Source organism: Anastrepha obliqua, chromosome 1, assembly GCF_027943255.1.
Source record: "Anastrepha obliqua isolate idAnaObli1 chromosome 1, idAnaObli1_1.0, whole genome shotgun sequence".
Classification (NCBI taxonomy): domain Eukaryota; kingdom Metazoa; phylum Arthropoda; class Insecta; order Diptera; family Tephritidae; genus Anastrepha; species Anastrepha obliqua.
The window spans coordinates 113,265,120-113,291,986 of NC_072892.1; the positions used below are offsets into that span (position 1 = coordinate 113,265,120).

Here is a 26,867-nt window from a genome sequence, read left to right on the forward strand (position 1 = left end):
AAAGTTAATTGAAAATTAATAAATACAAAGAAAATAAAAATAAAAAACAACAAGAGAAAATAATTAAAAGAAATCTGTGATTTATGGAGTAGTGACACAAAAGTGGCCTTTTTTTATTTAAATAAATTATTTGTTAAAAAAAATTGGCTCAAAACAAGACAAACAGCTGTGATGCTGTAAGATTCAGTGCCAAAAAGAGAGTAAAAATAATTTATATGCATTGCTTATACATTTATATCCACATATGAAACGTTTGAAAACAATTTAAAAAGTTAAACTTATATACTCACCATGCTGAAAAAAACCGATAATAATATTGAAAACTATACTAACTTCATATGCACATATACATTCATAAAAAGTATGTGTGCAGTTTAACTTTTAAAATATTGCTTTTAACGAGAATGCGCTCAATTTTAATGCATTTGCCTGTGAACTCCGCTGGGGCAATTTATTTATTTGTCAGTGGATCGGTTGGCCTGTTGGCTTATTGAGCGATCAATGAATGATTTGTTAGTATGTTCATGCATGCATACATACATATACATATACGTTCATATGTGTTGCGTATGCCTGAGAGCGCTTTGGCTCAGTTGAAAGACTACATACTCGTAGCTTGTGCCTGACTAAGCCGATAGCTTGGACCAAATTAGGTGCATGGTTGATCGCTTGTAGGTCGCCTTAAAGGTAGACAAAAAGAGATAGGGAAGGGTGGGAGAGCGAACGTTGGGTCAGTCAGTTGGGAAGTTAGGCCCCAATTGTATTAGCTGGCGCGCTACGTTGCATGCATTTGAGTGACAAATAAGCAAACCCATATGCAAATTGGTGTGCGTGTATTTGCGTGTGTGGGGCATACATGTGCCTATGAAATTTATAATAAAAAATATATACGTACAAATGTATTTATACAATTCAAATTGACGACACCGAGTCAAACGGTAGCCGGTTGGTCGAGCACTCTGGGCAACCTGCTGTATTGTAAAGAAGGTGGCGGCAGCAGCGACAGTCAACGAGAGAGCACATACTCAAGCACATGCTGCCAACAAATACATATGCACAGACACACGCTTGCGTACAAATTTACTGCCTTGCTCGCAGCACAAACTTTCGTTTCAATGCCAAACGTTTAAATATGCCCACGAAAGCACATTTTATAATTACATGCGCTTGTGTGTGTGTGGTTGTATGCGCAAGTGTTCGGCAAAGCACGCTTTGTTGCTGTTGATGTTTTGCTCTTTAAAACTATTGCCCGTCAAGTTACACACATACGCATGTTATTTGTTGCTGTGTTATCATTATTATTATTGCTTTTTTTTTGTTGCAGCTGAGTAAATCATTCGCGTAGCGTCAAGATGGTTACATAAAACGCACAGATACATACATTAAACGAAAAATTTACATACATACATATGTATACATATGCACATTTGTAGAAATATTTATCTACTGTGCATATTTGCATATCTATTGGTTTTAGAAATACATATTAAAAAATCGATGTTAACAAAGATAGCAAAAAAAAAAAAAAAATCAAAAAAATGAAAAATAGTTAAAAAGTTTCTTACGGTACATAACACGTAAGCAATATGAATTTTCATCTCAAACAAATTTTTGTCCGTAGTTCACACCTCCTAAACACTAAAAGTAATAAATACAGTTCATGTAAACTAATATATATTTACATTTTATATAATTGGCGCGCAGATCCTTAGGTGTTTAGCCAAACCCCTCCTCCAATTTATGGCGTGCATCTTCATGTTTTTCTACAAAGAAGTAAATAATCATTTTTATGCCGGCCCCGAATGAACGCTGGTTTTTATAACAAAAATGCATTCTGAGGTTTGCCATTTCCTGCCGAGGGCCGATAATTGTTAAAATTTTTTTTTCTGTAATTTGGTAATTGTTTACAGTGGGCTTCGAGCTTGAACCTATCGCATGTAGTCACGCATAAACCTGTTCGAATTCAGCAGTCACTCTGTTTGAGTCTACTCTTTTTACATAATTTATAATTTTTTCGCGTTTTATATACACGGTGGCGCAAAACTAATCACCCTATCGGAAGAATTATAATTTTTGCAAATGGCATTGTGCATTAATTATATTTAACACTTGTGAACTAGACAGCTGCAGTATACAAATAGACAACCAATGGAACACGTAAAGGTCCAAACAAAACTTTCAATTCTTAAATTCATTTTTTTATTTAGTAGAAAAGTTATTCAAAAACAAAATGGGATTTATACACGCATATGTGTATATATGAATACATATGTATGAAAAATGTATCGTACTTTCGTTAAATGAAGAAAATGTGCAACACTTCAGAGAAAAAAAAATTATTAAAAATCAATTTTGAACCACTTAAAACTGACACTTTATTATATTAAAATTTAATGGACTATAAGACTGTGCGCCCAAAAAATTTGTTTAATTCTGATTAGAAAGTGTGAAACTTGTCTGAATTTTTATAAATTTTGTACAAAGTTTGAAACGTTGCGTGGGTTTTGTTGTAGTATGAACTATATTTGTATAAAAAAATTAGAAGAATAAAAAAAAAGACAGGAAATATACCTGCATGCATGTACAAGGTGGCACAATATTAATCAATTTTGCTTTTGAATATTTGTTACTTGCGCGTTTCATTGCTTGTTAGTTTGTATACTACAGCTGTCTAGTCCACAAGTGTCAAATATGATTGACGTACGATGACATTTGCAAAAATTATAATTCTTCCGATAGGGTGTTAGTTTTGCGTCCTAACTGGTTTGGCGAGCGCTCTCCTTCAAAAATGATTTGAGACGTTCTTCATCAAATTCAGAAGGCCTTCGGCTGTCACGTGTCATCGACGTCAAAGCCGCCATTTTTGAACTTTGCAAATCATTTTCATGCTGTAGACTCGCCTACGACACCTGCTCCATACACGTTACAATTGTTCCGGGCTGCTTCGGCAGCTTTTTGACCTCGATGAAAAGCAAAGCAGAGCACGTGTCGAAAATGTGGATTTTTGACTCCTGGCTATTCCATTTCTAAACCTCAAAGCTAATAAAAAATTAATTAACTCAAAAATACAATTAACATAATTTTATAGAGCAAAAAGAGTTCTATCGATTGAATACTTACCCTTTGCCAAATAGCAAAAGAAAAAAACGTTCTAAAATAAAAGAAAATATAAAAACGCTATGAACTTATTCCCCAACCCAATACATATGCTTTATCTTAAGTTACGCTTAATCGCACAATTTGAAACAAAGCTTAGTAGCCTTCGTTTAACAATAATAAAGGGTGATTTTTTAAGAGCTATAGGAAAGTTTTTCAAAACAACACACGTAAAATTCAGAAAAATTCATGAAACTTTTATTTAAATCGATAGTACAGTCCATATAATTTAAGGTGTGAAGATTATTTCATGCAAATGTTGACCGCGACTGCGCTTCTAATGGTCCATCCGCTTAGTCCAATTTTGGCATACTCTTTCCAATGTTTCGGCCGGTATTTCACATATAAGTTCTTTAATGTTGTCTTCCAATGCGTTAATTGAAGCAGGCTTGTCTGAATAGACATGAGCTTTAACATCGCCCCTCAAAAAATAATATAAAGGCGTTATATCGCATGATCTGGCTGGCCAATTGACAGGTCCCGAACGTAAAATAAAATGTTCACCGAACTCGCCTCTCAACAAGTCCATTGTTACGCGTGCTGTGTGGCATGTGGCACCGTCTTGCTGAAATCACATGTCATGCAAGTCAAGCTCTTCCATTTTGGGCAAAAAAAAGTTGGATATCATTTCACGGTAGCGCTCACCATTCACAGTTACGTTACGATTCGCAGCATCTTTGAAGAAGTACGGTCCAATGATACCTCCAGCCCATAAACTGCACCAAACTGTGACCTTTTCTGGATACATTGGTAGCTCTTGCAATTCTTCTGGCTGATCTTAACTCCAAAATCGAAAATTCTGCTTATTTATGTGCCCATTCATCCAAAAATGAGCTTCGTCGCTGAACACAATTTTTCGACTTTAAACTTTCTTAACAGAACACGCATTTTTATAATAAAATTCAATGATTTGCTATCGTTGTTCGTTTGTAAGACGATTCATGGTTAAATTATAGACTAAACAGAAGATGTTTGACAGTGAAACAAAACACGAAACGTGCGTCAGTTGTTTAAACCAACTGTTTAAAAAGATAATAGCTAAAAAATCACCCTTAGGTTTGAGTGCGAAAATCAAAAGGCAATCCTTGATTTTTTGGTCATATAGAGTAGATATTCTAAATCATCATCAAGAAACTCGTTATGAAGTTGTAAGTTGGTGAATTTACCCAAATCACAATACATAAAAAAATTTTATTCGAAAATATGATATGAAGTATTTTTTTTCTGATTTTGTTGCTTAGTGTGATTGATACAAAAAAAGAAAAACAAAACACGTAGCCATTGGCGCCAAACCAATACCAGCGAATGTTTTCAGTGCTGCATTTAACTTTTATCAATACCAAATGCAATGCCAACAACAAAGCTGCCCCTTTCTCACATAAAAAAAGTATTATACATATATTGCAAATAAAAACTCTCAAGCTTGCTGGCTTTTCCAAGTAACTAACGCAAATAAAACAATAACGTAGCAAGAAAGAAAAACAAAATTGCCGTTAATTGATTTAAAGCTGCAGCATGAAATCAATTTTCATCAGTCAAGCGAGTAGGAAATTTCAATGAAGGCATAACATTTTTTTTTGGCTTCCTACACTAGGGTCGTTTCCATAGCTTCACAGACTCATACTAATGTACCTATATGAAACATACACATACATATGTACATTCAATTGAAAAATATCAGTAGCTTCCTAAATGCCGTCACATCGCTACCAAAGCAAATATATAAATACATATACGCACACACATACATAAATACTTACTTCATCCAAGTATAAACCGACAGTGGAATAGTGGCTTGGCTAGGATGGTTCTTTTCTAGTTGGGTCAGTGGAAACCAACGTGACGATAGGCGCTCTGCCTGAGTTGACTTTTTGCGCGGCGCATGCGTAGAACAGCATTGCAAGGGAAAAATTCCAATGGTCAAATGTCATGCTGAGAAATTAAAGGATGTGCGATGGGTTTTTATATATATGTGTATGTGTATGCGTATGCACATACATTTGCAATTATATTAATGAATCTTTTCAAGTACAAGCTTTCATATACTTATAAACGCAGCTTTTTACACTCAATGGAATTTGAGAATTGAAGGAAATTCTAGGCTTGGGAAATCACTATTTTAATAAATACGTATGAACTTTATATACAAATGATGAAACATTTAAAAAATTCCAATGCAGCATTTCAACTGTAAAGTTTTTAAGTAAAACATATATACGTATGCACAGGATTTACACATACATATACGCGCACGCTACTTCAGAACTCAACTTCATGCAATTTTTTTTTAACCAAACAAAACATATATCTAATGTAATAAATGAAAACAACTAGAAAATTTGCATTCGTCAATAAAGAAAAACTTATTTGCAAATTCCAATTTTGTGGTTAGGGTTTGCCTAAAATATTTCTTTTCTGAAATTACAATGAAAGCGACTTGTTTCAATGCTGTGTTTATTTAGTTAAGTATAATTAAATTGCATTGAATCAAAGAGAAAAAAAAAAAATTTTTTTCAACCTACGAATTTTCGATTCTCTGAATCGGAAGATTCTTCTTCCATTCATGAAGAAGAGCCTTCTTCGGCAAAAAGACACTGTGATATTATCTTGTGTTGACCTTCAAAATATTTTAAAGCGAGAATAAGAGCGGGTTCACATCTCACGATGTACAAAATGCAGTGGTGTGGCCAACATCAGATCGTTAATCGGCTCTCAGTGATTTGTAAAAAATCAGCTGATTTACTGATGTAACCGTGGCCATCTAGCAATTGCATCCAGTAAATGACGTGTGGCACATGCCTCTCATCCATTATAGTTCGGACTGAGCTTTTTTCAACCGTAAACTCACTCCTATACCATAAATGTTGGGCTGGCTGTCCATGAGTCCAAAGACACCTTTCAAAACTTTTTCATTGTAAACATTAACATTCATTTCGGTGCTACTGCCTCTCAGAAATGGTGTTGTTTGACTTCGTGAGACCACTCGAATGAAGATGTTTTTTAAACATCGCTGAGATTTTGTCCCTGCATTTCTCGTGCAAAATAGCTCCAGCTATAACTAATTCGCTTGCATATAAATATGTGGTTAAATTAAAGATAGTTTAAAACCTCGGTGGGAAGAGTACAGAAGGTGACGATATACGCCAACCGCTATCTTGCTCTCAGAATTTTTGACAGAATCAGCTGATTTTCTGACGTCATTATATATGTATTTGTATTAATTTTATTCCTGCATTGTTTATTCTTTTTTTATTTTTTCCTCTTACCCACGAGCGGATTTCCCTTAGAAGGCTGTTTATTCTATTGTAACATATCAAATAGAAATACTTTCACGGATGTCGCGTTGAGGTAATCGATAATTTGTTGGACTCGTATAGCATTTTGTCTCACAAAATACTTCTATTCTTACTTCAACTCACAGCAATCTCAAAGCGAACGAAGGGGTATAAAGATGAATTTGCATAAATGAGAGTTGGGAGAGATTTCAGTGAATCGACAGTTCACTTTCACCTCGTTTGAGGACCAAGTTGAGGTGCTCTATCTTAAGGAGTCCTCATTGCTATAACTAATGAATGTACAAGTGGCAGGACTGACAAAGAAATTTATTTTATCGAATTTTCTCTCCAGCGCAGCAGGTTCCGACAAGTGATCGCACTGCCAAACATAAGGGTGAATGTTTCTTAACGATGGGAAATAAATAACACAGTGAAACATTTTGAAATTACTTGTCTCAAGTAAATTGTCTAGCGTAAATCGAAGTGATTTAACAACTTTGTTAATTTCAATTTTGAATCACAGTGGCCCATTATTAGTGCACGATTGGGAAAAGTGATGGTATAATTTCTTATAATCTTTTAAAGGTACATAGCGACCGCTGTAGCCGGTTGCGTCGGTGCGTGACTGCCATTCGGTAGTGCCCGGGCTCGAAATAATGTGTGGGCAAGAAATACCACACTGATAGAAAAGTTTTCCTAATAGGAGTCACCGCTCGGCAGTCAATGTCAAACCTCTTAAGTGTATTTCTGCCATGAAAAAGCTCCTCTTAGAAATGTGTTGTAAGGAGGCGTCCAATTTAATCTTACCGCCATTCAAAGCATTTTTTTCTTTTCAAAACAGTATCTGCCTTCATATAAATACATATTATATACATATATGTTTATATTGGAGGTTGAATTAGTTTTAAAGGTGACATCCCTAGGCTTTGTTTATCAGTATCTGTCATTTCGCTGAAGTATAAACAACGCAGTGTTTTCGTGCTCCGAGTATGTCAACTTTCGTGCCGTCGAAACGCAATTTGCGGGAAGCTTTGTTTTTCTGCTTCAATTTGAAAAAAAATACAGCCCAAGCCCGTGAATTGCTGCAGGAGGCCTACCCAGACCATACTCCGTCGATTTCAACATGTGAGTACTGGTTTCGACGATTCAAAAGTGGTGATTTTCACACCGAAGACAAGGAGCGTCTTGGCCAGCCCAAAAAGTTCGAGGACGCGGAATTGGGGGAATTGGTAAACGAGGACTCGTGCCAAACCCAAGAAGAGCTTGCTGAATCATTGGGCGTTGATAAATCAACCGTTTGCAAGCGTCTAAAAGCGATGGGAATGATCCAAAAGCAAGGACATTGGGTCCCGTACGAGTTGAAGCTGCGCGACGTCGAACGGCGATTTTTTACGTGCGAATTGCTGATCGAGCGACAAAATCGGAAGGGTTTTTTGCATCTGGTGGTGACTGGCGACGAAAAATGGATCCACTACGATAACCCAAAACGCAAAAAATCATGGGGTTTGCCCGGCCACGCATCAACGTCGACGGCCAAGCAGAATATTCACGGCAAGAAAATCATGTTCTGCATTTGGTGGGATCAGGTCGACGTCGTATATTTTGAGCTGCTCCAACCGGGCGAAACAATCACGGGGGATCGTTACCGACTGCAATTGATGCGTTTAAGCCGGGCATTGAAAGAAAAACGGCCGGAAACGGTAAAAAGGCACGACAAGGTTATTTTGCAACATGACAACGCTCGGCCGCATATTGCTCAACCTGTCAAAAAATACCTTGGAACGCTTGGCTGGGAAGTGTTACCCCACCCGCCGTATAGTCCAGACATAGCTCCCTCCGATTATCATTTGTTCCGGCATATGAGTCTCGATTTGGCGGACCAGAGGTTCTCCTCGTACGAGGCAAAATATGGGTTGAGTCATGGATAGCCAAGCAGCGGCCAGAATTTTGGAGAAACGGCATCCGGAAATTGCCCGAAAGATGGGCGAAAGTTGTAGCTAGCGATGGCCAATACTTCGAATAAAATATTTTGTACCGTTTTTTCACAATAAAGCCCCAAATCTTCGAAAAAAACTTTTAAAACTAATTCAACCTCCCAAAATGCCGTGATAAATTATACATTTAGATGGCATTTCCAATTGAAAATAAACAAACTATATAAGAAAAACATCAAAATACATATTATATCGTTCCTAGTCGGAACACAGAGCGGAAACAAATGTTCTCCAACGATTTTTGTCAGCCGCTGTATGTCTGATTTGGTTCCAGGTAGTGGTTGAAGGTTTGGATAATCAGCTGGTAAAATAAAAATGGGCCTAATTAAATATATGTACATATTGATACTATGAAAATAATTGATTTATAAAAAACAAACTTTACCATTGTTTTATCGGTTTCTGCCAATGCTGTGAATTATCGATATCAAACATACATTCAAAAATAAATAACTTTAATACACATTGCGCCAACTTGAGAATAAACGCACATATGCACATATGTAAATACATACACGCACACCTACATGTAGGCGCTGGAGTGTTGTGTACGCATTGCCTTCACCCTGCCCCACTGTTCCACTGCACAACCTTCCGACGATGCGCAACTGCGTCATCGAAAAGTGTGTCAAAGCAGCGAGACTTGGTGCTCGGTGGTTGCAGCAGCAGCCAAACATAGCAACAATATAAAGTCATATTTGTATATAAACGCATATCTGTGTACATACACATACATATGTAGATACGTACATTTGTCGATGAATGCATACACGCTACATACATATGTATGTGTGTAGCACGTATGCGAGTATAAGCACAGTAAAATTGTTAGAGAGAGCCACCAATGTGAAGCTTGCTTACAGAGTTACTCTGCTCTTTCGTGTGCCCCAATGAAGTGTCAGTTTGGTTATATGAGAATTAACATTTTCTTACAGTTAAATAACACCTCCAATCTACGAGGCGCCTAATAGTCAATTGAAGTAAACAACAATAACAAAAATTACTTTGTGCATTTCATTCCACTAATTTGTGTACATATGTATGCGTGCAAATATTTTTTTAAGATACTGATTTAGAAAAGTATAGCTGACTAAGAAGCCTATAATAATAGCTTTGACAAAAATCTTGGTAATCTTCTAATAAAAGCTCCTTCGTTTAACAGACACATACACACCTGCATATATACAACTGTACCTAAAAAAAATATTGGTATTTGTTATATAAAAAAATATAGTCAATGTGTGTGTTCTCTTCTGCGCTCTGCATAATCTCTTATAGACGCTAGGTGACTCTCTTAGGCGAATTGAGTGTGGAATCTTTAATTTTCTAAATGTTTGTAAAATTTTACGTTAGGCTCCAATATTTAGTTGTATTGATAGTTTCTCTTTTTAAATGTATTGCTTGAAAGCACTGAAAATCAATATTGGCGTCTCACGAATATAATTACTTTGAGAACTCTTTCATTTTTGTGTTGTTTATTGTTTTTTGTTTTCAAATTCAGAATGCGCTCTTAATTGTCATATCTTCAGTCAAATCCTTCTATGCTCGGAAAATCCTCATACATACATGAAGACTGCGAGTATCTCATGTTTTAATCTTGAGGCATCTAGCTTTAGCTTTTGAGTTTCTTTGCTTAACTTCTCTAGTTCGAGAGTTCCAACGTTTCGCAAGCATTTCCACACATACTCACACACACACACCCATACGAATATTAATCTCTTAAAAGCTTCAGCATTCAAACATTTTGCGTTTAGCCGTACCTCTTACGTACTTACATATATTTGTACAAACAGTCTTCCATACGCGTAATATAATCCAATTGTTGTTGTTTAAATTATGTCATGTGTCTGTTGGTTACTATATAGAATACTTGTTCGTATGCACTAAACATATGAACGCATGTATGAGATTATAAGTATTTATTTATTTATTTCATTTAGTCTACAGAAACAAATATTTTTACAGACTATAGTTGAGACTTGATGCTAGGGATGCCAATCCCCGGATGTCGGTATCTTTCAGGTCCCAGAATATGCGATACTGATTTATATTAATCCCGGGATCTGGAACAATTTTAAATATCGTCTTGAAAGAAGTCAAAACTTGTTTATTATAAAATTTGACTACAATAAAAGTTTCTCAATTTTTAAGAAAATTGTTTTTAGTTTGCACCTACATATATTTTTGTTAAATTTTTTTTTCTTAGTTGTGATGTACATAAGAGCTCTTATAATTGTATTTCCTTGAGATTTATTTGTATCAACAGTTATAAAAGCAGCTACGTTTGAGGACATAAAAAACATTTTTCGATATAAGGGATTAAATTCCTTAATGAGTTGCATTCCAGGTTTGCGGGGCAGAGGTAGATGTTCTATTTGAGGTGCCAGATGGTTGCGCCAGGGCATTAGGGCGAGGTAGAAGCCGTGGAGGCGCTAGATGGTGGGAGCAATATTTCGCTACAAACCGTGTGAACTACTCCCTATGTGTCTTAAGGCCTGAGCAGGTTTTAGCGTGGCCTCATTGCATTGGTTGCTTCTAACAGATATTGAGTTTGGGTGGAGCCATCTTTGGAAAGCCCAGTGGAAGTACACTTTGGGCACAGGGCTAGGCTCAATGCCAGCCCTAAGGATAAGTATTGGGAGCAGTATTGCTGCATGAAGCTGCTCCAGTGAAGATAGATAGGTCTAGTTTACTAGGTCGGGTAAAATCCGAGTCATACCGGTACGTAGAACCGGCTGCCATGGGAATAGGAGCTTACGTCGTTGTTGTTGTTGTACGTGGAATGCTGCTGGAGTGACAGTCCTTGGCCTTATATAAAACCGGGTCGTTTCGGTAACGTAGAACCGACTGTCGTCGGAACTGCACGGATTGCAGTACGCACCACCTATATTGAGCAATATTCATTACTCAGACAAGGAAACGTTTCAAAGCTTCAATATTTGTGCGTGGCGTGGTTTGAGAAACGGACCATAGTTCGTAGTCTAATGGATTAAGTTATGGGTTACTTTTTTATCAAAGCTTGTTTCCTTTTTGCTTATGAGTAGAGTCGCTCAACACTGTTGAGGAGTTCCACCACCTTCTTCAAAAATGTTCGAATGGGGACTCGGTGATCTCTGTAACTGAATAGTGCTCACGCTGAGTCTCGGTATGAGCTCCAAAGAGATTGCAGAGCATGTGCTCTACCAGTTTATTGAAATATTTTTCAAGGGTGAAAATTGTTCGCCAGTAAAAAGAATTCGTCAGTGATTGTTCTACATGTACTGTAATCGAATATGTGGATTTAATATATGAATTTCCCGCTTATAAGTACTAGAAAAACTATACGACAATTTTACCTACTATATTTACTTATAAATAGACAAAAAATCACGATTTAATTCAGCATTTTCCGCTTACAATCACTGAAAATTCGTCATCTTCCCGTCTATGGTACTTAAAATAAATTTCTTGCATTTTAGACGGTGATTATATCCGGATAATTCTGTAGTTATTTCTTAAAGAGAATTAAAAAAAACCCAATTTTAAACTTTTTAGTCAGAATTTTTGTCTTCAAATTTATTCGTAGTTTGTAACTTTGTATTATATGTTTTTATTGTTGTAGTATGAACTAAAGTTTTATAATAAAATAGTGGTGTTTATAATTTTGTAAAGAGAAGAAATCGTATCTGAGAAGAAATCGTAAAACCGAAAAAACTAATTGTAGTTAGGGCAAGTATAAAGTGACAGTGGCTCAGAAATCGTATTGATTTGTAACAACTTTTTTTTCTGACAACTTTTGACAATTTTTGAGTGCATTTTTTTTGTAAAGAATGATCGAAATTTGTTCTTATGGAAGAAAACACGCAACACCGGTAGCAAATCTACAGCTGAAATGTTCTCAGTAGAAAAATCACGTTGTTAGAACTGTTGTGGGTAGGGGGGTGGTCTTAATATAATTACCTCTTTAAAAATGAATTGAAACGAACACAACTCTTTTCTTGTGGGATATACGTAAGTACGAGTATACGGTTGTATAGAAAGAATGAACATTCCCATTATTTACGAAACACGATTTCATTCATGTGGCTTCACTGTCAGCAACGCAATTTGCAAGGACGACACACAAAACCAAAGTCTAACGGGATCAAATTGCTGCTCTAAAATTCGTTTGCTTGAGGGTTTTATGACATTCTGCGCGATTCTGCTAATGCCAATGATATCGAAGCTCTTATCTTTAGTTTCAGTTCCCAATGGGATACTAATCATGCCTTCGTAGTTCTTACAATTACCCGCAATGGAGTTTTCAACAAAATTAACGGAAAGAAATCTTTCTAAAGATGCCCCCTCACTTCAAATTCAAATTAAACTGCCACTTTCGACAATTAAGTGCGGGGTTTTCGATCTCCAAATGTGCTAATTTAGTTTGTGAATATACCAGCTGAGATGAAAATGAGTCTCTTCCGAAAATATAATTTTTCGGCAAAATTCGACGTCCAATTAGAGTTGCTGGCAAAGTTGATGTTTGTTTGGCTTGAAGTAATTTTCATTTTATTCGTGCAAAATTGTTGAATTGTTCAGATCCTTGACGAGTTTGTATTATATTCGAGTCGGTACACATCGTATGATAACTTCTGCTATGATTACACTAGTTTAAAGCAAAAAAAAACCAAATACCAGACCACGCAATTTACGTGTTTTGCCGTTATAATGCGATAAAAAAAACTAAAAACTGTTTTTGATTAAAATTTATTTATTTATTTTAATACAACAATCTACTCCAATGGAAGGGAGGAATCAGACTGGCTTTATGATTTTACTTCAGGTAAAATCAAAGCTTACAAATGTATATATATTTGCTTACTCGGTATATTACAATTTTATTTTCTTATTTGCTAAATTACATTGGCTTATGAAAAAATACTTATTAATATTACATTTTAGTGTGGGAACGGAAATGCTGATACTACAATATTTATTGTAGTGGACAGTAAAGTTAGTTAATTTTGGAACGGTTGCAATTCCTGGAATTGCGACCGAAAAATAAATTTAATTTGTGAATTTAATAATAATTTTTGCAAACAAACGGAAGTTGGTTTAATATTACATTTTGTCTTTAGTTATACTTGCAATGAAATCATCTATGCTTGGTTTTATATATGTAACTGGTTTTATATATGTAACTCGCAAGTCCAATGTACCGATTTTACCGAGTCCGAAAATTCACATACTTTTTTTCCTGCCCATATCATTCGGTTTTGGATTTAAGAACAAAGAAGAAGTTCATAAAAGTTTTTATTATCTGGAGAATTCGTCAACCGATCAAAAGAAGCGATATATACAAGGTGGCACAAAATTAATCACACCATCGGAAGATTAATAATTTTTGCAAATGGCGTCGTACGTCAATCATATTGACACTCGGGAACTAGACAGCTACTCTTATGAACTATACAAACAGACAAGCAATTGAGGGCGCAAAGGACACAATAAAGATTTCCATAGGTTAGGTTCAATAAATGGTGACCCAAAGAGTGGGCACAATTGGACTAAGGGATCAAATTCATGCCTTGTGCTAAGATTTCCATCACTCAAAATCGTTTTTGTTTAATTTAATAAAAAAATTATTTAAAATAAAATTGGGTAATTATATAAAAAAAAAATAATTTTTCGTTCACGCTTCACGCTTAATTTTTCATTGAAATTAAAAGATTTAAAGATATTAACAAATTAAAAAAAATATATATTAAAATTCTGGATTGATATTATAAGAAAATAAGAAAACGATTTTCAAGGGATACGAGTATTTATTGTTAGTTCGTGTTTCAAGTTTAATACATTGTCGTTAATTGTAGTTTTATAATTCAAATTTAGTACTCTAAATAATTTCTTACTAGGAAAACCAAATAATGAGATCACAAAAATATACTCTGTATTAATTGCCTATCAAATTTGACTTAAGTAAATAAAAATAAGTATTTTTACTCTAGTGCGAATAAATTTCATATCTATTGTAGGTTTTATTTTCATTCATATCTTCAATTTTTTTAGGTTTATAAATTAGTAAAAAAAATGTTCGAAAATCGTTTTCTTTTTTATTTCTTATTTGAATTTTGAGACTCAGTGATCGATTTTGCGTAAGTAAAAACATCATTAACTATTTGTAAATCAGTGCCATTGGTCATCAGCAAGCCGGTACTCGTAACAGTCCAACAATTCTTTTCATAAAAAGATCACTCGCCTTGATCGCTCACTTCGTTTAAGCGCAAAGCCACTTATTTAGTTGTTCTAGTGAGGTGCGAGACTAAGAGTCAATATTTTTATCACAGAAAATCTATATACGTCAAAATTACATATGATTTATAAATACATTTGTCTTTGGTTCACCCTGTATATATGCATTTTTTTAATTTTTTCTCATACACATTTGATATTCCTCCTGATTTCCACAATAAACGCTTTCTTAATTTTAAATATATTTTACACTACTAGCATACATGTATATTATATACTTATAAACACAAATATTATATTTATGTACATATGTACTCTAGCACACTAAAATTTGTCTTGTTTACATAAATAGGCAACATAAACGTATACATCATATCCATTATATTAACTTCACCATTTCTATCTTCACCAGATTTCCAAGCTTAAATCGCATTTGCCTACCATCAACCAACATCAACCAAATCAGTTTTGAAAGCTTTTCATTTGTGATCGCTTGGCATCTACATTGATATCTTGCGGAAACATATGTATGTATTGCACATAAATAATATAATTTATCAAATTAAACACAGCACACATATACAAGTATGTAGAGGGAGAGAGAGAGAGAGACAGAGAGGGTAAACACGAATGAGCGCTTACTCGTAAGTTATTATTTTGTAATTTGCAGAGCCTTGCTTTTAAGGAAAAATATTCTCTGTATGAACATAATCCCTGATTTTTGTGTTGTTGGAGAGCTAAGTCGGGTTTATATGTACGTTTGTATCTGCTTACAATTGGCAGCATTTCTTCAATTTCAAATGTAGTTAAAATACTGTAGTGCACTAAAAGCCATCGTGCCAATAAATCAAATGAGAATTATCATCAAGTTCAAATTTTTATTTTTACTTTTATTTTAAAATGCTTACATGATAATAAATTATTAGGTGAACTGAAGCAGACGCAGCGCTAGCAGCATGGGCTTTCGGCTAGTTCAAAATTTATTTTGTCGCCTTCAAAGCTCTTTCCCGGATTGCCAATATGTTTGCCTTAATCGGAAGTAATTCTGTTCTGTTCAGTGTAGAGTATATCACCGCGCATCTTCGCCTGGCTCATCTAAAGGTAGGCCCAGGAAACATTCTGTTTCGACAGGTTGGGTCCAGAGGGAGAGGCGTGTTAGATAAGAGGGCTTTAAAGTGGATCTGAAAAGGTGGTTAGTGCCGTGCGGAGTGCCTTCATGGCTCAAGCAGGTGTCTGCAAGGGTGAAACATACGGTAGCGCCTTAACAGGAACTGCTTGCTGATCAGTTTGTTATGCTCCTTAACAGGTAGCATATTGGCCTCGTTGTGAAGGTGTTGTATTGGGGACATCAAGAGGCAGCCCGTCGCTGTCCGAATAGCAGTGTTTTGGCAGTCTGGAGCTTTATCTACTGCGTGTCACTGGTTCCAGTTTAGTTAGTTTAGAACAGGCCGGCTAATTGCCTTAAATGTCGATAGCAACAATTCTTTGATGCGCTCTCCAATATTGTGTGCCAGTTGTTGGAAAAGAAATAACTCATACTATAAGTGGACAAATCTAGCGAATGCGATGCCCATTCGAGGATATTTTTGGCATTTCTTGCTTTGCATTTATTGAAAATGTTTGCTCGATGCGAAGGTTTTCTGCCGCCATGTAGAGTCCAGGAACTTTTTTCCTACAATCACAGCAGAGCAAGATGGTGGCATAAAATTAATCACCCTATCGGAATACTTATTTGTAGCATCGTACGTGAATAATTTTTGACACATGTGAACTGCAAACACCACAGGCACATGCGAGCACAAGACAGCTGCAGTATACAAACAGCCAAGCGCAATGGAGCGCGTACAGGTCAAAATAAAGATTTCCATCACTCAAAAGATTTTGTTGCTTTATTTAGTAAAAAAAGTATTCAATAATAAAATTGGATGATTAATTTTGCACCATCACTCAAAATAATTTTTTTTTTTTATTTATTCAATAACAATATTGGATGATTAATTTTACGCCAATTTTCATTGACTGTTTTAGTCTCTCTCCAACCAATGCAATATGCATCATACGCTAAATATCGATTAAGAAAGAATTCGGGCTGAATGGGCGAGTAAATCTTGTACTTTTTCCTTATAAAAAAAAATAAGCAAAGAAATATGCAAGCTTGAATGGATGTGAGCGTTAATAAAATCAACGAAGTAATTACGAAGTAACTTTAAAAATAGTTCTCTACCTCTTAAAAAAAAAATTAATAACACGGTAAAACATAATAAAACAAGGTTCCCTCAGTAGATTCTGGTAGAAGCGACAAGAAAAATTTACATACATTGGCAATGTGGATGTTTGTGTCTGAATTTTATCTTAGGGGTATATTTTGTTTTGCTTCTCTCTATTGCCACCTTTTTATTTTGGAAAAAGTTTGATTTTATAGTACAGTGTAATTATTAATTGGTTATGTGTGATAAAATTGTTCGTTCAAACAAAGGAAAAGTAACAGCTATATTCTACACTATTAAGAAGCTACTGGAGGATAAAAGGGCTCGTGAAGTTCATAGGGTTTTTCAGTAAGAGCGCTTCAACTTTTGAACTTTTTTGAATAAAAAACCAACGGTTTGACTTTTTTAACTAATTTTTTTTTTTTATTATCGAGTTTGAACATATACATTTAAGTATGAAATTCAATTTTTTTTGCATGACCACCGCGTGCACGTTTTACGAAGTCCAATTGTTGAACCCAATTTTCGACCACTCTTTTGCATAAATCGGCCGAAATTCCAGCAATTTCGCGTTCAATATTGGCTCTGAGCTCACAAATCGTCGCCGGATTGTTACTGTAGACCAATGACTTCACATAACCCCAAAACGGGACGGCTTGTTAAATGGACCGTAAAATGGCCGTAATGCTCTTAAAGTAGCAGCAACAGAACGATTATTTTCATAAAAAATTTGTACGATTTGCAATCGTTGCTCAAGTGTGTAGCGTTCCATGATGAAATGTATACTAATGACAAGCGAAAAATAAAAAATATTGCGTCGTTCGCCCTCCCTATCGGAAAAAAGTTGAAGCGCACCTATTGAAAAACCCGATACATATATCCTTTCGAGCTTCTAGGACTCATACTCGTATGAAGCTCCTAGGACTGCTTTTATGCTCGAGCAAAATCATCTTATCTTATATATATTTTATTTTTCACTCAAGCCGAAATTGTTGGTCATTAGTTATCTAATAAATTACTGTCATATAAAAATTATTATTTTAGTCGCTGGTTAAAATATGTATGTAAATATGGAGACAGAATAATGATAAAATGTTTTCAAAAATATACAGTTTTTCCACTTAAAGCACGCGAAGATTTATCCGCTTTCATAATATTTTATGAATTATTTATTGAAGCTAATTAGATGCCTAGGTCCTAACCTGTCCATTACCACCTTTTTAAAGTGTTCCTTAGGAGGCAGCCACGCTAATCCAACCTAACCTAACCCAACCCAGGCTAACTTAACCTAACCTATATAAGTAACTAAATACTACTATTCGATTTTTATAAAAAACACATAATAGAACCGATTCTATTACGAATCGATCAACCTGTACAACGTACCTAAGTATTTTAGAATTTTCGTTATTGTTAATGTTTATTATTGATTCGTTTCGGTTTTAGTTCTGCTATAATGGCTAACCTAATTATGAAGCATTAGGTTTATTTCCTATTCCCATATGAGAATATGCACAAATACTGCATACGCATTGTATCAAGTAAACTAAAAAAAACAATTCTTTCCGGCATAAGGTACTCCTTGCAATGCGCATTGAAAGAGCTTTGACTCTTAACATGCAATACAAACTCTTGGTGTCTGCTCTTTCCAATAGTTATACTCAACTGAAGAACTCGCACAAAATTTTGAGACTAAATATGGCAAAAATAAAACAAAAATATTCAAAACATCAACGTAATTTTGTACTGGTGAGTACAAGGGCTGATTGTAACGAATGGCACATGGTGCTTTTCCCAACCTACGCGGCGTATGCGGAACCAAGAGCATTATGTGGATGTTAAAAAGCATGAGAGCGAGAGAATTACATTGTATAGGGAGATGTGTCAAGCTGTTGTTGCTTAGCGTAGGATCGAATTGGCGGGTGCTCTTGCATATACATCTATACATATATATGTAGGTATATGTAAGAACCTACTGCCCTAATAAAAAACAGCAAAACAACAAAATCAAACGATGCAAAGTAGGCAAAGGCAGGCACACCAACATATGTATAATATATACATTAACATAAATACACATACATACATATATCTGTTTTTGTTAGATTGTGGGCACTTGTGCGAAGACAAAATGAACTATGGGCATTTAGTATGGGCGCCTCTGTTGAGCACTTCTGTAGAGGATAATATGGGAAGGCGAAGAAAATTTTTAGGAATAAAAAAATGAAAAAAAAATTTCATAGAAAGGTATTGAAAAACGTGCGCTGAAAAAAGGCTATTGCCAAGAACGAGTGTGTAGGGAGGAACGGAAATGGACGGACGACAAGTAGATGTGTGAGCACGAGAGTACAACGGTGAATACATACATATGTACATACATACTATGTAGCTGCATATGTGTACATAATGCATTTGCTTGTCATATGTGTGCGCATGGATGTTTGGGAAACATGCGCACCTAGGAAACTCGGACGGCCGAATATTGTCTATTGGAGCGAGTTGGGTTAGCACACGAGCGACTTTTCGTGTTCAGTGTGAAAATAAAATCAATGCTAGTTTGTATGTAAAACGTCAAGCACGAATGTGTATTGTCGTTAAACGAAAGGAAAATTGGTTGATAGGCGCGCTGTGAAGACTGTGTGGAACAGAAAAGCGGGCATAACGGTAGCAGCAACGAGCGACAAACGACGGTGATAACGGCAAATGCAGCGCGAAATTCTGATGCTAAATCAAAAGTAAAAAGTGCGATTTAGCAGCAAAAAATTAAAAAAATATATAAATAATTGAGAAAGAGAGAAAAAAATTATATATAAAAAATATAAAAACAAAATTAAGCAAAATATTATATAAATACATGAATGTATTAGTATCTATGAGAGATCGCTGTTTGTAAAAAAGCGAAGTTCGGCACCGACAGCGAAACCTTTTCAAGTTTATTTTTGGTGAGCAGTGATTTTTGAGGGTTCTGAATTTCAAATCAAAAGCTATTTGCTTACTAAGGAAAAGTAACTGCAAACTTGGAAAGCAAAGAAAAGCAAAAAAAGAAAAAAGCAGCAATTTCCAAAAAGTTCAAAGTTAAGCCACCACGTGATTTTGCTTTCAAAAAACGGAAAAAAGAAATCTCTTAGACAAGTATGTTTCAAATTTGCTAAATGCAGTGTTTTCTCTCAATAAATTTAGTGAGCTAGCAACTGTTCAGAAAAAATACATACATAAATATTTTGTGTTTTAAAATATATATAAAAATAAAACTTTAATAAAATAAAGGAGTTTTCAAAAGACATGAAATAAAAAAAATACTACAAGAGCAATCAATATATTAATGCAACAACGTTGCATTAAATTAGAAAGCTCAGCTATGTGTACGGCAGTGTAATTGCAACAACAATAAGTGAGAAAGAAAGAAATATTTATAACAAAACAGCAGCAGCAGCAACACACAGCCAACAAATTGCAACGAATTTCAATATTTTGAAACTAGAAAAGTAAAACGGAAACAACAAATTTATTACTTAAATACCAACAGATAAAACGATAACAGCAAGAACAACCACAACAACAACTACAACGTCAATTTTTCATATGTATGTAGTATGCGCAGAGAAATCAGAAGCTGCAAATTTTTTGAATTGCCCTAACAAATCATTGTTTATTAAACTACAGTAAAAACGTCAGCAATAACAACAAGCACATCAATAACAACTACAACAACTTAGTTGACTGCAAAAAAAGCGCAGCAAGATCAACCACAATACAAACAAAAAAACCAAAAAAAAAAAACATTTCTATACTCATACTCCTATAACTAGAAGCAAGCAAGAAATTCAAGATTACATATTCGCATACAAATGCCTTCAATTCTATATATACATACTACGTTTTATATATAGAAGTCTTAAAGGCACTAACAGCAAAGGTGAATATATTTATATATAAATATATATATATATTTATGTATGTGTAGTATTTATTTACATATGTATATGTATTTTTATTGTAGTTAATTTAAATTCATTATGCGGTGACGAGTAAGCAAACCGCTGATTGCCTGCAGTCAGTGAGTGAAATAGCTTAAATTGAAATGAATAAAAATTGCTTTGTGATTCAATGGCTCGTAGATAGGGCAGCAGGTTGAAGTACTAGTGTTTGTGTGTGTGCATGTGTAAGGTAGGTGGCTACAAATGCAAAGGATGTCGCTCTTTTTGTCTAATAGTTGAAAATGGAAATGATATAGGAATTGTTACAAACAAAAATTACTCGAGGTACTGGGTAAAAATGACAAATTGTGATGTTTTTTTATTTAATTTGTAAGTATAAAATTAAAAGAATGTTGGACTACCTGTATGTGAGCGAGCGCATATGATCTCAAATCAGAAGATCATATAATTTTTTTCGTATAGAAAAGACAGTTCAGTCAGACTTTCTAAAATTAGATAGACGACTTCTAGGTGCTTTAAAAATGAAACTGTAGCTTATTTAGATCCAACTTCCATAAACATTTAATTAGCTCATGCCCTCGAATAGGATTTTTCTCAAATTTTTACTTAAATGCTTCTTTTCGATCTAGAACTCGTAGCAGCGTTGATGAACTTTACTTGTTAAACTTTACCAGTTAAAAGGCGAAACCACAGTTTCTTTCCTACTAAATTTCAAAACTACTTACTATTAACTCAATCATTCTTGCGCATTCAATGAACATATTACGAATTAATGTTGCAGGACTTTTACGATTTAAAAAGAGTGTGACAAAGAGTGCAAAAAATGATCTTATACAGATAAGATTAGTAAGCTTTTTCAGTTTTTAGGACGATTCTCTTTGATTCTATCTAAGAGTTGTCAGCAGTCTGATAAAACTAAACGCTTTGAAGCTAATATTTTTAGAGTAATTCATTTGAAGCTACAACTAATTATGAAGCTTTCAAGGAGAGCCTACAATTTATATTAACTGCCATTTTTGAAATTAAATTTTGTACATTCTTACCACCATACGTATCCCAATAAAATGTTTTTCATAAAAATATTAAGTAGGTAATAAAAGGGCAACTGCAGGAGAAATAGATGTAAAGAAGTCGTAGTGTGTTTTTTGGGTAACAATTCTTTTTATTATTGATTTTAATTGATAAGACCGTGATACAGTGCAAGTTATTCAGGAATAATTTCATATGCACGTGAAACTACAGATTTTATATAGTAATGTTGCATACTCAGTACTTCTTTTTCTTATCAAAGTTGGTACAGTAGCGACAAAAGCGATGACCAACCTTCCGCAGTCGGTTTTAGGTTAACGGAACGACCCGGATTTATGTTCGGCCAAGAACTGCCACTCCAGCAGCATTACATTTTATTTTAAGCAATTAAGTCATAAGTGTGAACTAAATCGCATCTCAAATAGGCTTTTCCATAATATACGAGTATCGATTCTAGCGCCATCTTTAGACGCAATGGGAAAGTCTGGCCACTTGCAGGAATGCAAAGATTATGTGTAAACAAGACGATCACACTCGTACTCCATTTATCCTATCACTAACACAAAGAGATTCTACAACTATGATAGGCGTGCTGACGGGACATAGCAGCGTGTGCTGATAAGATAGGACTCTTGGACAGCGAGGAATGCAGGAAAAGTAGGGGGCAGGGCTCAAGGGAAACTGTAGATCATCTCCTTTGCAGATGTCCTGCGTTATTCAAAACACGCTTAAAATATTTGGGATTCAACAGTTTGATGGATTGGAAGATACATATCTCAGCAATAGGTTGCAAATGTCTCCCTAAATTTGCAATAGAAACATTCACCATGCGGGTGGACTATTTCAGAACACATAAGTAATGTACGAGTACACCATCAGGTATTGTTATGTACCGAACCGGTCTATGGCTGACTGCAACTTAATCAGTTCAACCGAAGCTAACCTAACTTAGCGCCACCAAACGGGTACTAAGGCTTTTTTTGAGTAGTTAAAATACATAGCGAGTATCTATCAAATCTGACATCAGTTTTTTCAGAATATTTTAAGCACTGCGCCACCCACTGCATTACGGTACCGCATAATAATAGATAATAATTACATAGGTTGTAGCTCATATGCATAATGCAAAAAACAAAAAAAAAATACATATATATTTAATTTTAATTCAAGCTATTTCGCGATAATCTTTTAATAAAATATATAAAAAATAATTAAACATAACTTTGAAACGAAACGTTTGAAGTTGCAAAACTAGGCAAACTTGTATGGATTGAAACTTATTTACGTATATAATAAGTAAATAATTTAATCATCCAATATTACGTTTGGATAACTTAAAAATAAAATGATTTGAGTGATGGAAATTTTAAGGCACTCCGTTGCTTGCCTGTTTGTACACTGCAGTTTTCTTGTTCACAAGTGTCAAAAGTACTAATTCTTCTGACAGGATGATTAATTTTGTGCCACCTTGTCTATAGCGCATATTGCAATAATATCTGAATAGTTCCGATAAAACAATTTAAGTCGGCTTAGCTCATTTTCTGTTAGACTCTGAGTTTATTGCTCTTCGCGAAATATATAATCACTTAGTCATTCGTAGCCGTTGAGTAACCATCTTTACAAACGTTGAATAAAATATTAAACTTTTCTATAATAACTCCAAATCTATTGATTTCAAGTAAAACCTCTTAAAGTCACATTGTTTTGTTAAAAGTCCACAGATATCATTGAAAGTGGCGTAAGAAGATCCGGTGTTCTGTGAAGACCCGACGGAAGTCAGTAGCACAAAAGTTTTTCCAAATGGGGATATAAATAAGAATGAATATTAATATACAAAATTGATGAGTATGCATTTATATATGTATGCATACATATGTCTATACTTGTATACATACATATATAAAATTGCGTGTATGTTCAAGTACTTATGTACAATATGTACTCATTTACAGGCAAGTATTTGTTAGGTTTGTATTAGAAAACGCGTGACTCGTTACATGATGCGGAATTGTCATGAGCCAACCCATCTGCTTGAAGCGTACTTGCATATATGTACATATGTATATATATTCAAATATATGTAAATATGAGTATATTCATAAAGATAATTACCTAGCAACATGAAAATAGTGGCTAGTATTTATTCAGGGACCGCTCAGTAGGCACTCAGTTGTACGAAATTATGTACATACATGCAACCGCTGAAAAATACTTTGAATGATGCCCAGTTCTCTCCATTTGAGACTTTTTTCAATAAAATCAGGATTGCGCATTAGGTTTTATTTTATAAATTTAAAATGCTTGCAATCAGTCTTTTCATCTAAGAAAAACAATTTTTTTTACTTTATGTGCAAAAGTTAATAAAATGCGGAAATCCTTCGAGAAAAATACTTTAAAATGATGCAGAATAATAGTGAAATCAGAAAAAATGAAGGCGAAAGGGATAAGTATGCATTAATATTTTGCCTTATTTCTGCTACAGAGCGCCTTGCCATTATTAAACCCCTACAACGTTCAACAGGAATGGATTCCCACGCTGCCTTGGCCTTTCGATTAAGGCGAATAGTCTACCACTGACACAGTGTATTTGGCAATAAATGTCTTGAGAGACTATGCAAAATAAGCTGGCGTATTATCTTAATGAAAAGCTCGTTCCTTGAATTGCCCTTGCGCACTTCGGCACCTTCTAACCTCCCCTCCTTTCAATCCAGGACCGCATTTGCACTACATCTAGGGTGAAGCCGTGATTGTGTCTATCAATCACAAAGGAAACCTGCGTCGCTGATAATCTCCATTTCTTTTGTTATGAATCAGATGGAACTGATATTGCTGTGAGTTGTTAACTCTCTCCACTGAGAAGATAGCAATGTTGTCTAATAGTTTGATACTCCAGAACTCATTGAAGGAGCGAAATTTCCCTCCGTTCTAAGCTCCGATTAGGAACGACATTAAATTCTAACGTTACATTCATTTTTTTTGTATTCAATTTATTGCCAAGGAAATAAAAAAAATCCTTGAGTAGCGCAAAACTCTTCACTATTGCCTTGAATTTTGATTTGCTCACTCAATGCATGGACTGACGCTGCGGTACAAGGTCAGGAGTGAAAAACCTCTTAGTTATTACATACTATTATACTTTTGAAAAAGTTTGAATAACTTTCATTGGCATTAATTTTATTTAGTGTATCAGTAAAAACATTTTTGCAACTCGTATGCCAACAAAGGCTATTATTAACAAAAGCGACCTCTGCTGAATTCGAAAGAGCAGGCTTCATGCTGGCGATCGCTGGTGTACTTTTTCTATAACTGTGCCAGTGTCACTATTTATTAGCCACACCTCGTATACACACAGGTAGTTAGCACTTTCCACAAGTAACATTTTTCCTATAGTGCCATGCATTCATATGTACATACATAGGTACATATGTATGCATGATTATGCGTTTTTACGTGCTACACCGGCGTTACGACATCATTGCCTATAAGTCTTGACTTAGCTTAGAATTCTCGTACATTTTCTAATCTGTTTTTAAGGTCTGTACGAGTGGGTGCCTTCCACCACCCGCTTAACAGGTGCTCTCTGAATTCACAACTACTTGTACGTGCATACTAAGCTACCCGCTGTGAGCGCGCTGTACAAAGCTAATTTGCGTGCAATGCCAATTTAGAAACAAATGCATATACCTATGTACATAAATGCATACATACATATATATTATATATTCTATATACATATGCACATACATATGTATGTAGGTAAGTAAGCATGTGTGATTCCCAATCCTCCCGCACGCTCTTCCCTCTTCACAGTAAATTTCTTCGAATGCGCGCTAAATTCAGTGCATTCGCGGTTTAGCTTCTAAGCAACCTATAGGAATTGTTATATGTAAAGAAGTATAGAAACTTGAAAAGAACAAAAACGACAATAACAAAATTTGTGCTACAGTAGCAACTGATAGCGAATGATTTCGACAATTTTGCGGTACAAGTACACCGCTTGTATATATGTATGTATGTATGTAAATATCACATTCTAGTCAGTTGGCGAATTTCAAACTTTAGTAGAAACCCAGTACACTTGTTTACAGCTATAATCGCACACTCACACACTTGCATACATAAACATGCACCGACATGATATGCATCTATCAATAAGCCCACTCTGGCTGAGTATGCATGTACATACCTACATACGTGAATGTGTTTGTGCAAGCATCGCTGCATTGCATTGCGCATTACTATATAGTTCGACTTAGTTGATTACATTGTTAAATAGTTTCGTTTTGTTGTTCGCAGCAATACATTTTATTGGAATTCATTGTTGGCACTTATGTAGTATGCTGTGTATGCACTTGCGTACTTACGTACTTACATGCATGTACAACAATTTTGAATTTTTTGTTTTTACTTTGGCTTTCTGTTGACTCGTGCACATTTCATACGATTCCCTTGGAATTAAAAAATGTTGACCATGACCCAGTTAATTGTATGGTTATTCAAAATGGCCTTAACTTTGGTTTCTAATCGCACTTATTAGTAGTTTGGTAAGTGTGGTACTCGATATTATAAGATAATTAGCACAAGTGGTAGATGATAGTTTTTTGGAAGCATTTTTGAAATGAATTAGATGAGATTAGCTGAAGGAAAGTAAGTAGAAGTGGAATCTTACTTTCTAAACGAATTAATTTCAAGTTCAAATTACATTATTTTCTTTGCTCCATTGCATTATTTTTTTCCATTCTTGTAATACCAGAAAGCTCGTACCTGAAGAGCGTAGATGTGATGCATTTCTAGACTATTACAAGTTTAACGCTGTTATTGTTGTTGTTGCAACAGCAGAATCGTTCTTCATTAATGTTAAGAGCATTCTGCTGAAGTGGCAGTACTTGCAGGAATATAAGTCCCGGTCGTACCGGCTATATAGAACTGACTGTCGTGAGAACGAGTTTAGCACTGTAAAATTAGTTGCTTATACAAGGTGGTGCAAAATTAATCATTTAATTTTGTGTTTGAATAACTATTTTTCTAAACAAGAAAATTCAAATTTTTTTGAGTGTT

General features: G+C 35.0%; 1 protein-coding gene across 4 annotated transcripts in view; it reads left to right on the forward strand.

Moving 5' to 3' along the window:
- LOC129235670 (RNA-binding protein Pasilla) overlaps positions 1-26,867 on the forward strand; it is a 151,384-nt gene that overhangs the window by 351 nt on the left and 124,166 nt on the right. Inside the window, exons 1-2 of one of the 4 annotated variants that reach the window (XM_054869644.1) lie at positions 20,054-20,426; positions 20,506-20,758. The gene's annotated coding sequence lies outside the window, so the exon portion shown is untranslated. Of the gene's footprint in view, positions 1-15,047; positions 15,163-20,053; positions 20,759-26,867 lie in introns of those variants that run through there. The other 3 variants (XM_054869643.1, XM_054869642.1, XM_054869645.1) reach the window with 3 other exon arrangements.